Below are 16,571 nucleotides of genomic sequence, written 5' to 3'. Positions count from 1 at the left end.
AAAATAAACTTACCTAAACTACTTTGGAGTAGAAATTCTCCAAGAAATTACGAAGAAAAAGATGTAGAAGAAGAGAGGATTTCAGATTTGAGAGAGTATGTGTGAAGTGGAATTGTGTATGAATGTCTTTATTATGCCTTGAAGTGCCTCATATTTATAGGAGTTTTATGTCACCGCCAAGCTCCTCTCTTCCATTGCCAAGCTGCTGACCAAACCCTTCAGCATGGGTTTGGTCACTAGGCCAAGCAACTTGGTCATCTGCTTGTGGATGAATCACCTAAGCTATTGTGAGTTGCTTGCCCAGCTCTTGTGAGCTACCTCTGAGAAGCCTATGGGGGCTACTTAGAGTGAGGTCATGCATAAAGTCATGGTTGTTTGGTGGTTCAGTTAACTTGACCAAGTTGTTTGGTGCACACTGCCAAGCTCCTATGTGGCACCGGTAAGCTGCCTGTTTAAGCAGCTTTGACTGTGCTGATAGTGAGGTGGCTTGGTGCTTGCTGATTTGGTCAGGTGTGTGGTTCCAAGCTTGGAGGTGAAGGTGCTACGCTAAGCTTCCTGCTTGAGCATGTCGGCTTGTGCCAGGCTGGTGCTCTAATCGTGCCAGGTTGGTGTCTAGGTCAGGTAGGCGTGGTTTCAGTCCAAGCTAAGCTGCTTAGTGAACAGCTTCATGTTGACTCCATGCTTTCCGCATAGGCCAAATTTTGTAGAGTCATGCTTAAGGCTAAGCACATAGTTTGTCACATCAAGCTTAAGCATGTCATTTTGGCCTATATTGAGCATTTTGCTTGCATTTGATTAATTCTTCTCTTTTCCACCTAAATCCTAAAAAATATAATAAAAAAGAAATACACAAAGCATATATACAAGATTGTGATATTTTATCCAATAAGTGTTGAATTAAGTTGGTTTTCTAAATTTTGCCATGGATAAGCGCCATAAAAAGTGCATGAAATTTAGGCATTTTTTATACTTGACACTTCATAATTACCCTTGACACTTCATGTAATGCATCCTCCAACTAGACATTGACATGCCGCCTACAGATCCAGCATGTCCCTCTGACATTACGATCAAGAGTAGACCTACTACAAGGTGGGAATAGACGCATATGACACCTGCTGTCAATCACCATCAGCCAATTGACAGATGCCACATCACCCATTTCACTTACTATAAATAGGGGGTGTCTCCTTACAGTAAGTATATTTATCTCATTTCATCCCTTCATTAACTCACTTACTCACATTTATTACTTGAATTTACTATCACTTGTTCTTCAACAATTCTCGTAAGTCTCATACTGACTTGACTATTGGAGAACTTTTTCAGGTACCTCACCTGGCAGGACTAGACTCAACATCATCCAGACTTAAAAGATGGCCACTACAACAGAGCACCAGATCCGATCATACGGTCAACCACCAAAGAACATTAGCGCCATTTGTGGGGACCTACACCATGGTAACCACTTGAAACCAAACACATCCTCCCAACCAAGTGGAACCTGCAACAACGAATATGCCTCCCAACCACCTCACTCCCTCCATTGACCCCCCAACACAAATACAACCATCCCAATAAGCCAACCAAAGCCATCCTCATGCCTTAGAGCAACAACCACCAACCACCCAATAGCTTCTCCAAATGATACAAACCCAGGGGCAAATCATCCAGCAACAAGCTCAGTTTTTGGCAGAACTGTGTCAACCTAGACCGTAGCCCAACAATAGAACGTCACGACCCATAGCTGACGAGCAATGTGACAAATCTAATGGAGAATCCCGCCCTAGACACACAACCCCCATAAACACAAAAACCACAAACATTAGTCGTCCATCTGACCACAATTTCGCCTAGGCTAAACACCTTATAATAGAGGCAATCATGTCATTTCCCTTACCCAAACACTTAGCCCGCCCTAACAATATCGACCAATACGATGGGAATTATGACCCACAAGACCACCTTGATGCCTTTGAGGCAACCATGCTCTTTCATGGAGCCTCAGATCCTATTATGTGTCGAGCCTTCCTGCTCATCTCAAAATGTGTTACCCTCTAGTGGTTCACACGATTAACTCCCAATAGCATAGACTAGTGGTCTACCTTGGATGAAAAGTTTAACATCTGATTTACGACGAGTAAGGAACAATCAAGGTCGTCTTATACCTTGTCTGGTATTCGGCAAGGAACACACGAGGCCATTAGTGCGGATTTGGACAGATTCAATGCAGAGGCAATGAAGGTACAGACCCTAAGTCCCAATGTGATAGTACATGTGTTAGTCATGGGCCTATAAGATGGTCTTTCAGACAAGAGTTGGCCAAATACTCTGACATCATAATGGAGGATCTTCGCTCGAAGGCATAGTAGTTCATTAACTTAGAGAAGACTCACCACCTTCAATCACCCGCCCAATAATACGTATATTGCCCCTCATGGGAATACAAAAGACCAAAGTTTCACGACCCTCCCAGAATTGACCCCTCGAAGTAGCCCCGAAAATCCAAATACATAATTTATACTCCCCTTCATCCTAGCCGATCCAGGATCCTACTAGAGGTTATCGCGACACACCTAGTCCAACTCCCTAAACCTAATCCAAACAAGAGGACGGGAACTAGGATCGATCCAGGTATTGTGATTTCCATAACATGTTTGGCCATCTATAGCGCTTCATCACCTAAGTTAATCAGCAAAGAAAGTCACCCCCGTCTCATCGACCTAGCCCACCCTGAGAGTGTCCCATACCAAAAACTCAGCATGGGCATCGTCCGACCAGGGACCAGGCTGACCAATACTACCGAAACAACCAAAGACAGAAAAGCTTGTTGACATTAATACCATTTCTGGGGGCTTCGCTGTATGGGGCACCTCTCGGTCGGCACAAAAGGTATGTACAAGAGATTATGCAAACAACCACTAGAGATACTCGCCATCAATGTCCTAATAGGATCACTCCCCTAATTTCCTTTGACGATCGTGATTATGAAGGTGTCATCTAAGGACACGACGATCCATTGCTCATCATTGCCAAGCTTAACAATAAGAAAGTCAAAGGCTTTTTGTCGACCAAGGGAGCTCGACATATATTATGTTCCAGTACTTATTTGAGAAAATGGGGTTGAGCAATCGGGATCTCCAACCTTATGATGGACAACTGGTGGGTTTCGCTGGCCAGGGAATTACTCCACGAGGATATGTGGATGTATGGTTGACAGTCGAGGACCAACTTTTGAACTGAACACCACATGCAAAATTCCTGGTCATCAACTACAAATCAACATATAACGCCATTTTGGGTTGGCCGACATTAAATCAGTTAGAGGCAGTGGTCTCCATGCCACACCTGCGTATGAAGTTCCTCTCCTAAAATCTCTGCATATGTACAGTCTTGAGAGACCAACATTGTGCGTGGAGTTGCTATCAAATGATCCTCAGACTAAGCCAAGAAACATGAAGAGGACCATCCCCAACGAAGAGGCCAAGGGGGGTGCATTTCGTAGAACTGGATGCATGTGCTGACGACGGAGAGCTCCTCCCACAACCCGAAGCGCAGAAGCGTCATAAGATGGGGGTTGAGGGAACAGAAAATTTCGCCTAAAAAACCACTAAGCTCCTTGAAGCCAGATTCACCCGGGAGATTACTTGCACCGCCTAGTTGGCGAACATGGTGTTAGTTAAAAAAACCATCTAGGAAATGACGGATGTGTGTGGACTATACAGACTTGAATAAAGTATGCCCAAAAGATCCATACCCTCTCCCGAACATTGACCATCTGGTGGAAAACTCGTCAGGCTATCAGTGTCTATCAGTCATGGATGCTTATTCAGGTTACAATCAGATCTCTATGTACCCACCCGACCAAGAGAAAACTACTTTCATCACTGATAAGGCAACTTATTGCTATACGGTCATGTCGTTTGGCCTAAAAAACTCGGGGGCGACCTACTAGAGAATGATGAAAAGGTATTTGGTGACCAAATCGGACAACACATGGAGGTTTATATGGATGTCAGGATCTCCAAAAGCCTCCCCATAGAGGATGATGTCTCCATCCTTGAAGGTATCTTTGACCATCTTCGTAAGTACAACATGCGTCTTAACCCCGAGAAATGCACATTTGGGATGGAGGCCGGGAAGTTCCGTGGTTTCCTACTAACAAGCTGATGAATAGAAGCTAATCCTGTCAAATGTCAAGTCATCATCAACAACTGAATGACTGGTTGGTAGCCTTGTCCGAGTTCCTCCGAACAGCCGCCAAGCACTCATTCCCACTCTACAAGCTGCTTAAAAAGAGTAAAAACTTTGAATGGATAGAAGATTGTGAAGAAGCCTTCCAAATTATCAAACAATATTTTACCACCCCTACAATTCTCACTAAACCAGCACCTGGTGAGGTGCTCTATGTTTACATAGCTATAACAAATGAGGTCACGGCCACCATCCTTATCCGAGACACCATGGAAGGGAAAAACCCAATTTATTTCACAAGCAAAGCACTGCAAGACCTAGAGCTTCGATATCAATGGCTGGAAAAGATAGCATACACCCTCCTGATAGCCACCAGATGCCTGCGACAATATTTTCAGTCTCATCTGATTGTAGTGCGAAAAACCAACCTATCAAGAATGTTTTGTACAAACCAGAGCTAGTCAGTCGCATGATCTCCTAGTCCATCGAGCTATCACAATTTGATAACCAGTATGAACCCGAGACAACCATTAAAAGTCAGAACCTATCAAATTTTGTTGTCGAGATGACCACACAGCCGGATAGCCAAGGCGAGGCTTTGACCATTTAAGTTGATGGATCATCCAACCCAAAGGGTAGTAGGGCTAGAGTATTATTAGATAACGACCATGGGCAAAGACACATTGTTGGGCAAGTACATGGCGAAGGTCAAAGTGTTAATGGCTAAATTCAAAGATGTCACTATATAACATGTCTAGAGAGAGCAAAATACTTGTGCAGACATTGTCTCCAAACTGGCCAACATTGAAGGACCAGGCAACAACATATCAATTATTCGGGGTACGATTCTCAACTGAGCGTCATGGCCATCAAACAAGTCACTATTCCAGATGAATGGACTAGTCCAATCATCTAGTATATTTTGAACAGTGATCTTCTCTCTGATCAGATAGAAAGAAGAGATTCCTTCGACACTACTCCTAGTATACATTGCTCCAAGGCTCATTGTATCTACAGGGTTTCTCCACCCCACTTCTCAAATTCCTCAGCCCGGATAGGGCACAATACGTGCTTCGAGAGGTTCTTGAAGGAATTTGTGGGCATCACCATGGGGCGGACTCATAGTAAAGAAAGTATTACGGTCAGGATACTATTAGCCTACTATGGTGAAAGACACGTCAAAGCTTACCAAGAAATGCACATGGTGCCAATTGTTCGCCGACTTCCACAAAGCTCCACCCGGGGAACTGACCACCACCATGACCCCTTGTCCATTTTGTAGATAGGGCATGGACATCTTGGGACCCTTCCCTCAACGATCAGACAACTTAAATTCCTGATAATGGTTGTGGACTACTTCACAAAATGGATAGAGGCTGAAGCTTTATCAACCATCACATCCGCAAATATCTATAAGTTTACATGGAGGAACATCATTACTTATTTCGGAATTTCAGCCATCATCGTAATAGACAATGGCAGCCAGTTTTCAGATCGAATGTTCCAAGAGCTTCTATCTGGTTTACACATCAAACAACATTTCACTTCAATTGAACATCCTTAGACGAATGGACAAACCAAAAAAGCCAACAAGGTCATCTTGAAAGGAATTAAGAAAAGACTAGATGAAGCAAAAGGCGCTTGGCCCGACCAGCTCCACTATGTACTATGGACTTACTAGATGAATCCTCATTCTACTAATGGGGAATCACCATTCAGTTTCAGAAAACCATGAATCTGGGAGTCGAGATAGGCGTGCCCACTTGGAAGACCATGCAATTTGATGATAAAACCAATCCAATTTTCCTATGTCATAATCTAGATTAGATTGAAGAAAAAAGGGACCATGCTCAGATAAGAGAGGAAACCCTAAAAAGACGACAACAAACATATACAACTCGTTCCTAGTTCCTAGACGCTTTGAGGCAGGAACTCTAGTCCTTTAAAAAGCATATATTGGCCGGACCAAAGGAAAGTTGGCACCAAATTGGAAGGGACCATACTGGGTGATTAGCAAGATCAGAAAGGGCGCCTTCTAGTTGGCGGACCTAGCAGTGAAGGAGATTCCACGAACATGGAATATTGTCAACCTCCATGTTTTCTATGCTTAAAACAATTGTAATGTAATGTCGACCTGATTCGAGGCCGGACAAACCCATGTAATCCAAAGAAAAAACACTCATATATGTTAACGAGGTATTATTCATCTCTTTTGATTGTAGAATCTAGAAATCCCCCCGCCCAAATAACAGCACCTCTAAAAAGGCAGGGACCATATCCTACTTTGATGGCAGTCTCGCTCTCAAACATCCTAAGGCGAGGATCACGTCCTCTAGTCGACGATTGAAATAACACCCCTCAAAGGCATGGAACCTGTCCCACTTTAACGACGGTCTTGCCCTCAAACATCTTAGGGCGATGACCAAGTCCTCCCTGGTCGACGATTGAAATGACACCCCTCAAAAGCGTGGACCATATCCCACTTTGAAGACAGTCTCACTCTCAAACATCCCAGGGCAAGGACCAAGTCCCCCTAGTCAACGATTGAAATGACACCCCTCAAAGGTGTGGACCCTGTCCCACTTTGACGGTAGTCTCGCTCTCAAACATCTCAGGGCAAGGACCAAGTTCGCCCTGGTCAACGATTGAAATGACACCCCTCAAAATTTTAGACCATGTCCTACTTTGACGGTGGTCCCATCCTCAAACATCCAAGGCGAGGACCATCTCCCCCTGGTCGACGATTAAATAAACATCACCAAAGGCGTGGACCTTGTCCCACTGTGACGACAGTCGTCTCCCTCGAATATTCCACCTGAATCTGCAATCTATTCAAAACTACTTGATTAGCCAAGATCGGGTGGTGAATACTTCAGATTAAAAATGGGTACTTTGGATTAAAATTTACTTGGTCGTCGATTATCCATTCCCAAGACCGAATGGTGACTACTTCAAATTAAAAATGGGTTGCTTTGGATTAAAATTTACTCGGTCATCGGTTATTCATTCCCAAGACCGGATGGTGACTACTTCAGATTAAAAATAGATATATTCGACTAACCGCTTATTCTTTTGTTTATTAATTAGCAATGTCTGGGAAGAATTATTCTATTTTACTTTTTCAAGTTACTTATTATCTATGCTTCTAGTCGTCAGATGCTTAGAACCATTTAACAAGAGAAAAAAGTGGTCAAAAAGGAACAAGATGAGAAGAAAACAGAAATTTCATTCAAACATCAGATGAGTACAAGCCCTACATCTATTACATCAAAAGAGACAAAAGGGACACTCAGGACGCTCCTCCATCCTTGCCCAACATTGGTAGCTTCATCAGGGCCTCATCTTCCTCAACAACCAGCTCCCCCTCCCTCATAACCCTAGCATCCAGGTGAGTCTAGGACTAGTCTTGGTTCGAGGACACCAAACAGCCTTATGCCAAGGCATTGTCCCAACCGACATTGGCAGAATTATCAGCTTCAGCCTCCATCTGCTTTCGCTCCTCTCGTAAGAGAGCGACCTCTCGGGACAAGCAAGCGATCTCTGCCTGGGCAGACTCCTCCTGCCCTACCGACAAACTCAACTTATGAGCAAGTTGAAGCTTCTCCCCCTCAAACCTCTTGAAGCGATCAATTAGGGCGGTTAGCTCCCGCTCTGCCACGCTATGATTCTCTTGGGTAATTAGAGCACCTTCTCGAGCATCCTGAACCTCGGAGGTCAGCTTCGATAGCACTTCTTCGACGATCAGTATCTAGTTCTCCAAAGACTTCACTGCCTCCACATGTTTCTCCTTTAGTTCATGGAGCTCAACCGAGTGTTGTTCCTGGAGGTTGGACAGGGCCTCATCCCCCACCCCGGTTGCCATTACACCCTCGCTCTCCATTTACTTGGTGATCGAGGCGGCCATAATGCTAGTCTCCTAGACCCGCTTCAGCAACTTCGGCAAGGAGATATCATCCAACACCTTGATAAACGGGTTGGTCAAATTGGCGTCGTTTACGGTCGAGATGACAAAAGTATGGTGGGCAAGGGTACTTGAAGCTTTGCCTTTGCTTGAACGCGAAATGAACTTCCCCTTTTTCGGACCAGAGTGAGTCGGAGTAGAGGATCCTTCCTCAGCAGATGTTGCCGCCGACCCAGATGAGTCTGCATCAATCAGGTCCACCGCTGGGCCATCTCAGTGAGTTGAAGGCCCAATCAGAGCAACTTGGCTTGAGCTTTTCCTAGAAGGAGGAGGAAGCTCTGATTCCTGACGAGGAGTGGAAGTCTCCCCGATTTGATCAACAAGTAGGGACGATGAGTTTAGTCAAACCCTTTGTTCGCCATGGCAACCTCCTTGCCTTTCTGAGCAGCCCACTTCAACAATTGGTTGCAATCCACCCAGTCACTCATTTTAGTAGCTAAAAACAGACAAAGACAGGTCAGACATATATAAAAAAACACAACTAAGCTAATGCAAATCCCTGAGAAAGATACTTACCGACCAATCCCTCAAAAACAGAAACGCCATTTGCTAGGGAATAACATTCTCGGGTCCTCCCCATCTCTACCCAATCCAACATCTCCTCAGCCGCTACGACTTCCCGAGCGTCTAGGTCAATGGAGTAGCTGAACTTGTCAACAGGTTTCTGATGAATACCACCCTCTTAGGAGAAAGGGAATATGGGCTTCTCTCCTAGCCTACGCCCACATGTGGCAAGTCCCGCGAGCTTCTACTCGATAAAAATCGGCCTCGTAGTTTTTAACCAAACCCTCAAAGGGATGGAACAGGGTGTCTTTGTTCTTGGACTAAAGGCACGTCCATCCCCAGCGGTCATACTAGTTCCTATCCTTGTTGGTGTTGAGTCATCTAGAAGAAGAGCCGGATGGTGCAAGGCAACTCTATCACCTCACAAAAAAAATCTTAAAAGCCTGGATGAGTCCCCAGGCATTTGGATGCAGTTGGGATGGGGCCACCTGGAGGTGACTCAGCATGGCGACATACCACCCGTCCAAGGGTATCTTCATGCCAATCCTATATGTTATGTACTCGTACATATAAAAACTCCACATATTCCCTGTCTCCGCCAGGAGGTGTAGACACACCTTATCATCAGCCTCAATGGTGTACCAGCAAATATCGTTAATCGGCTTGATTAAGACGTCCACGTTTGGCCAAGTAGGGCCCACATAAGAACTAGGCATGCCTATCACCTCTCGGTCGACCCACAAATATCGCAAGTCTTGGTGAATTAGGACCTCTAGGACCGTATACTAGTCAACTCGATCAGCAAAGTTCCTCCACGTTGTCAAGTGGTTACCAAAAGAAACATCAGAATCCAAACTGGATACTCCATCTAGGATCAAACGTTACTTCTCAAGAAAAGCTGCCCCGTCCTGTGCAGTGGTGTGAGCACCAAATTTCTTCCAACCTATATTCATAAAATAAAAAAGTAAACAAAAATCTCAAAACAAAGTGCAAATTTAAAAGAGCATGAATATGGTTATAGTGTGTATGCAAGCATCGGCAAGAAGTCAACAATACCCTTAACTTGGATCAATTGCATTGTTTTTGTGTAGCACTCATATTTCTATGGTCGCTTAATTATTAGTGGGAAAGCAACCCTCTACCTATTAATTTGAAAAATCTCCACCACCACAGCTACACATTTTTCACGTTTGTATGTCATAATTATGTTTTTCTATTAAAACTCGTATAGCCAAATCTCTTTGTATCAGCCTCTTCAAACAACTTCGTTATGAAATTACACGAACGAATCCTTCAATGACAACAAATATTGATGTTTCTTAAAAGCATGTCCCATTTAAGTTTCTTCCATAACCATGCATATAGATCAAACATAGACAACTTCAATGGAATGCGCCAAGCATTTGGATGCAATTGGGATGGGGCAACCTGGAGGTGACTCAGCATGGCAATATACCACCCGTGCAAGGGTATCTTCACACCAATCCTATGTGTTACGTACTCGTACATATAAAAACTCCAATTATTCCCCGTTTCCGCCAGGAGGTCTAGACACACCTAATCATCAGCCCCAATGGTGTACCAGCAAATATTGTTAGCCGACTTGACCAAGACGTCCACGATTGGCCGGGTAGGGCCCACATAAGAACTAGGCGTGCCTAGCACCTCTCGGTCGACCAACCATTACCGTGAGTCTTGGTGAATTAGGGCCTCTGGGAGCGTATACTAGTCAGCTCGATCAGCAAAGTTCCTCCACATTGTCAACCTGTTACTAGAAGAAGCATCAGAATCCAAACTGGATACTCCACCTAGAATCGAACTCCACTTCTCAAGAAAAGCTGCCCCGTCCTGTGCGGTGGTGTGAGCACCAAATTTCTTCTGGCCTATATTCATAAAATAAAAAAGTATACAAAAATCTCAAAACAAAGTACAAATTTAAAAGAACATGAATATGGTTATAATACGTGTGCAAGTTGTGGCAAGAAGTCAAGAATACCCTTAACTTGGATCATTTGCATTGTTTTTGTGTAGCACTCATATTTCTGTGGTTGCTTAATTATTAGTGGGAAAGCAATCCTCTACTTATTAATTTGAGAAATCTCCACCACCGCAGCTACTACATACTTCACGTTTGTCTGTCCTAGTGATGTTTTTTTATTAAAACCCATATAGCCAAATCTCTTTGTATCAGCCTCTTCAAACAACTTTGTTATGAATTTACATGAACGAATCCTTCAGTGACAACAAATATTGATATTTCTTAAAAGCATGTCCCATTTAAGTTTCTTTCACAACCATGCAATTTATTCATTTGGCTTCATGCCATAGTGTTAAACCAATACCTTTTCAGAGGATCTGTAATAATATGGTTTGGGTATTAAAACATTTAAAACCAATGCTTGAACGTGACTTGGTACAGTGAATATCAAAATGTTGTTGTGAAGGAAGAATATAAAGCCATATATGCACAATGGAATTACATTTCCTTATCAAGAATTTGGAAACAATTATCAAATAAATGGGTGGTTATCACACTTGTGCAACACCAACATGATATGGTTTAATCAACTAGGAAATCATCATACATATAAATGTGACTACTGACCACATATGAGAAAAGTGTTGGTGTCTAAATTTTATGAAAACTTATTGGACAAAATTCATGGTAGGACTTGGCATGGGAACTTTAAGTAGGTTAGCAGGAAATGACAAAAGCAATGGGGACACCAAATTAGGCTCTCCTCAGATGACACACATCAAACATCTCTACTACTTAATATTCAGCAGTAAGTGTAGGATCAAACATGCTTAATAAAGCCTCAACATCATGAAGCTGAGGAATTGCCCATCGGACAAGAAATTGTTCCCTCGAGGACATGTACTCCAATGAAGACCAAAGATCAGATATTTCAGACAGTTACACTTTCAGGCATTAATGAAAATATATAAGAAGGGGAAAATGAAATCAACTGTGGATTATCAAACAATTTAGATATCAAATGATGGCAATAAAAGGATGCAAACGAAATAATATATTCCTTTTTCAGTTATATATTCTGAATTAGCCTAATAGAGCAATGAAAGTACTCAAGGAAGAAAAGATTTCAAAAGAAGCAATTAAGGTGCTATTAACAGGGAATCATGACTGTTACAAATTCTAATCAGCCAAGAGATATATGTGAAAAGCAAACCAAAAAAATCCTTTCAATAGTTACAAATGCACATAATCAACACTGATGAGCAGTTTTAAATGTAATAATCAGAGAGCAAAAGTCATGGTACCTTGCTAAGTTTCAATTGGCAAGTCATAGGATTTTTATAAACCATTATTAAAGGCATTCTAGCAACAAGGACAAAGATATTTTTTGAGAAATCACACACATATTGCAAAGAACTCAGAAACAGTAAGTTGAAAAGAGAGAAGAAAAGAGAATACACACATCATAACAGTCATAGTAATATACACATATCACACCCATACACAGAAACAAAAGAACAGTTAGTGGCTATAGTCTTGTCCTTGAGGGAAATGTATGCCATACACTCATCTTCTTATCAACATGCAGTCGGTGTAATCTGAATTCAACAATTCCAGTGTCTCCAAAAACAAAATAGGAGCAAAGCATCAAAGGTAATGCATCGGTTATTTATTAAGGCAATGGATTTTCTATGCTAAACCTATGTTTTGTAATGCATTAAAAAAATTGTATTCATAGAAATATGTGTTACCTTAAACATGCTATATCAGCATGACTAAAATGATCATCTCCCTAAAATGCCATAGTAAATCATTTTGGGTAAAATTCAGTTGCATATCAATTGTTATAACTAGTTACTCATACCTTGAATCTGAGAGATAACTAAAACCAATTCAGTTGTGCACTTTTTCATCATAAATTTAACCCCAGAGGGAACCAATCCCTCTAATCCCCCAAGTGTTGGCTTACCATTTTGTGCTTCTATTTGGTTTTCCCTCTCTGTCGGCAACGACCTTCGGCGTCGTGCATTAAACACGGGCCTTTTTCTTCTTCCGGTATCAACTGAGTCGCACTAGATAAACCATATCACCCACTAACGGAGTGCCATTGCTGGATGACGAATTTCTGTTTGTGAGAGCTGCAGGCTTCTCTTGGTTTTAGTTGTCAACATGGTGAATTATGTTCGTTGTGAAGATCAAGAGTGAGAGGAAAACTAAGATTTCATATGAGATTACAAGGAGAAATGAGAGGAGATAGCGAAATCAAGCTCACCTTAGCTTCCATTTCGTTTCCAACACAAAAGGAGTCGAGAACCGCTGCGAATCGCCGCCTCCGCCTATCGATGTGTTTCAACCGTTGTTGCTGGAATGGAGAGGAAGAGGAATGCGTGAGGTGGAAACGGTGCAACATCCATACCATGAGACTTGCTCACGGCTGAGCAACGACTGCAAACCACCACCAATAACCCATTCGCGCCGCTGGAGAAGAAGAACGCACCACCGCCACTGCCAAAATGAAGAAGAAGAAAGGAGAAAGGAATTCTCTTCGGCTCCCTTTGTCGCCGCCGCCTCCTTCGAGATTGAGCCGCTGCTGGAGAGGAAAGGGACTGAAAATTAGGGATAGAGATCCCTTTTCCTGGTTTCTAACGTGAAAAATGGGGAACCATCTTAACCCCTTTCCTTTTTCACTTAGTATCATTTTTTATTCATATCATTATAGCAACATAAAATCCACTAAATTAACTATACCCCTTTATATTCAAGTACTAATTAAGAAGTGGAGATTTATCATGATAGGTTATTTTGGTTAAATATATGTAACAATATAATTAAAAGATATTTTTGGTTTTTCAACAATATTTCAAAAACACTTCGAAAGTCCATATGGTGTGAATATTAGTTCATGTTGATTCATTTATCTTAACCAGAATAATATTTCAATTACTTTTCAAAAATTTATTTGAGATTTGATGCGGTGTAGATATTAGTTTCTGCTACTTCATCTATCTTGAAGCGGATAACATTTCAATCACTTTTCAAAAATCTCTCAAACATTTGATGTAGTATGGATATTAGTTCTATTGCTTCATCCATCTTGGAGCGAATAATATTTCAATTACTTTTCCAAATCTCTTCGAGATTTGATGCGGTGTGGATATTAGTCTTTGTTGCTTCATCTATCTCAAAGATGAAAAATTCAAATTATATTTCAACGAATCTATTTTTAAACCAGAGCTTGATGTGTTTTCAATTATAACTTTCCAAGACCACGAGCCTGATGTGAATTTCGAGTTCCGATAGTACCTGACCTACGTTTTCGTATTAAAAATCTTTGTTTTCCTGGATCCAAGCCTGATGTGCTTTCAATTATAATTTTCCAGGATCCTGAGTCTAATGTGAATTTCTGAGTTCTGGTAGTACCCAACCTGCGATCTCGTATTAAAAATATTTGTTTTCCTAGTCGCCAAGACTGATGTGCTTTCAATTATAACAATTCAGGACCCCGAGCCTGAAGTGAAAATCCGAGTTCTGGTAGTATCCGACCTGTGTTTTCGTATAAAATCTTTGCTTTCCAGGACCTCGAACCTGATGTGCTTTCAATAACTTTCCAGGAGCCCGAGCCTGATGTTAATTCTGGACTTCCAGAAGAACCCGACTTGCATTCTCGTTTTAAAATCTTTGCTTCCCATGACCCTGAGCCTAATGTGCTTGCAATTATAACTTTCCATGACACCGAGCCTGGTGTGAAATTCCAAGTTCTAGAAGTACCCGACATGCATTCTCATTTTAAATCTTTGCTTTCCAAGACCTCGAGCCTAATGTACTTTCAATAACTATCCAGCAACCCAAGCCTGATGTTAATTCTCAAGTTCTGGTAGTTCCCCACCCACGTTCTCGTTTAAAATCTTTGTTTTTCAGGACCCCGAGCCTGATGTGAAATTCCAAATTCTGGCAGTACCCGACCTGTGTTCTCGTATAAAATCTTTGTTTTCCATGACCCCGAGCATGATGTTAATTCTCGAGTTCCAGCCGTAACGGACCAGTGTTCTCGTTTTAAATCTTTGCTTTCTAGGACCCTGAGCTTGATATTAATTCTCGAGTTCCGGCAATACCCACCTATGTTCTCGTTTTTAATTTTGATTGTCTCATGTTCCATAAGTATCCAAAAAATTTAATTTCTAAAATAGCATTATGACCATTTTCTCGGCCTTGACAAAATTAATGTTGATTTCTTTACTAGTTATTTACTATGATAACACATACACTTCAGTTTGCCTGCTATCAAATACTTAATAAGTAAAGAGGGACAACTGTGAACACCCAATTTCACCCAGCCTATATTCATAAAATTGTTAGGTATTAGTGGTCTAGACACACCTAGAAGGGGGTTGAATAGGTGTAGTGGTTATCAATTATCGCTTCTCGCACCCAAACCCCAGTTCTAGAAAACAGCTCAGGTAATCGATTAACGAGTGGGCTTAATCGATTAAAACGTATCAGAGACAGAATTGGCAGATTGGCTTCTTGCACAACAAGTTACCAACCAACAAGCAGAGATACATCATATATTTTTATGCACAATTAACAAGGATATGGCGCAGTAGCAATATGCAAAATATCAGCTTAATACACGAATTAAAACAGCTTGATTTATAAAAGAGACTGAGAGAGAACATCCTGGTTCGTTTGCAGGTCCACTTGCAAACTACATCCAGGCCTCCCCTTCTGATCTTGGGAGATTTCTCTTCACTATATTGAAAACTTTGTATTGTTACATACACCAATTCAATTACAAGACTCTAGACGCTTCTTTCTTGAATTTCAAGAACCTCTAACCTTGGTTTGACTATCCCTATCGCCCAAGAAAACCTTTCTCGCGATCCAACCCCAGCCAAGATTCTCGCTCTAAATTCAAGACCTCCAAGTCTTGGTGAAGATTCACTAAATCTCAATGGTGGTAAGACACCAAGAGACAACACCTCATGTACAAAACAATATACAAAAATATTGTTTTACTAAGTACTAATATGCTCAAATTACAACAATGAAAACTTAAGGATTAACCCACACTCAAGTAACACAAGTCATCATGAATGTATGCGCGTTAATACAAAATACAGATAATGCAGAATCTTTCTCGAAAATCTCTAAACAAAATGCACAAACATGTAAGAAAGTATGAATGAGAGTTAGCACATTAAAACTACATGCAATACATCATGAACAATATCAACTAAGCATGTTAATCTCTCTTTCTCACACATGCATCTCTCTTCTTCCCAAATGCAGTAAATCACGAAAATATGCACTCTAATAGTTCTAACAATGACTATGCAATGCCACACGTTTCTACAATTTACCAGAATTTATACAAAACGGATTTGGCTCCACAAACCGTTTTTTTAGTTACGCAGTTAAAACAGAAAGTAGTTAAAACATAAAACATACACTTTAATCGATTTAGACTCCACGATAATCGATTAACCAACATATTTTAATATATGATTAAATGGTAAACTACTTATATGTTATGCTTGATACATATACATGTTTTAGCAATTATGTTATGCCTAATATGCACATATAACATGTATGATCAATGCATGAACACATAATAAACTAGATGATATGCCTCATAAATATGATATGCCAATATTTATGGCTTGTGAAACTTGCATCTAGGTTTAACTAACCTAGACTCACTAACTAAGGCACACATCCCAGACTACTTAGAAATATAACTCTATTGATATAACCTAGTCTAGATATGACCCCTTGAGTTCTAGGCATGTTGATTGTTGAGTCATCTTCAAGATTTTACTAACTCCTTGTTGAAAGTGTGAATGTCAAGAGGAGCACTTTGGAAAGCTTTCTCACTATATGTTTTGGTTTTGATGAGGACAACTTGTGTTTATAAGAGCTTGAAGATCATCA

At 41.3% G+C, this 16,571-nt stretch overlaps 1 long non-coding RNA gene across 1 annotated transcript; it reads right to left on the bottom strand.

Moving 5' to 3' along the window:
• On the bottom strand, positions 904 to 13,304 carry LOC109327528. The gene is made up of 3 exons (XR_002105338.1): positions 12,607 to 13,304; positions 8,672 to 10,542; positions 904 to 8,591 (listed from the first exon to the last, which is right to left on the bottom strand). It is a non-coding gene; the product is annotated as an uncharacterized LOC109327528 (long non-coding RNA).

The sequence above is a fragment of the Lupinus angustifolius genome, chromosome LG15 (assembly GCF_001865875.1).
Source record: "Lupinus angustifolius cultivar Tanjil chromosome LG15, LupAngTanjil_v1.0, whole genome shotgun sequence".
In the NCBI taxonomy this organism is placed as follows: Eukaryota; Viridiplantae; Streptophyta; class Magnoliopsida; order Fabales; family Fabaceae; genus Lupinus; species Lupinus angustifolius.
Note: the sequence above shows the minus strand (reverse complement) of the source record. Positions and strands in the feature narration are given on the sequence as shown.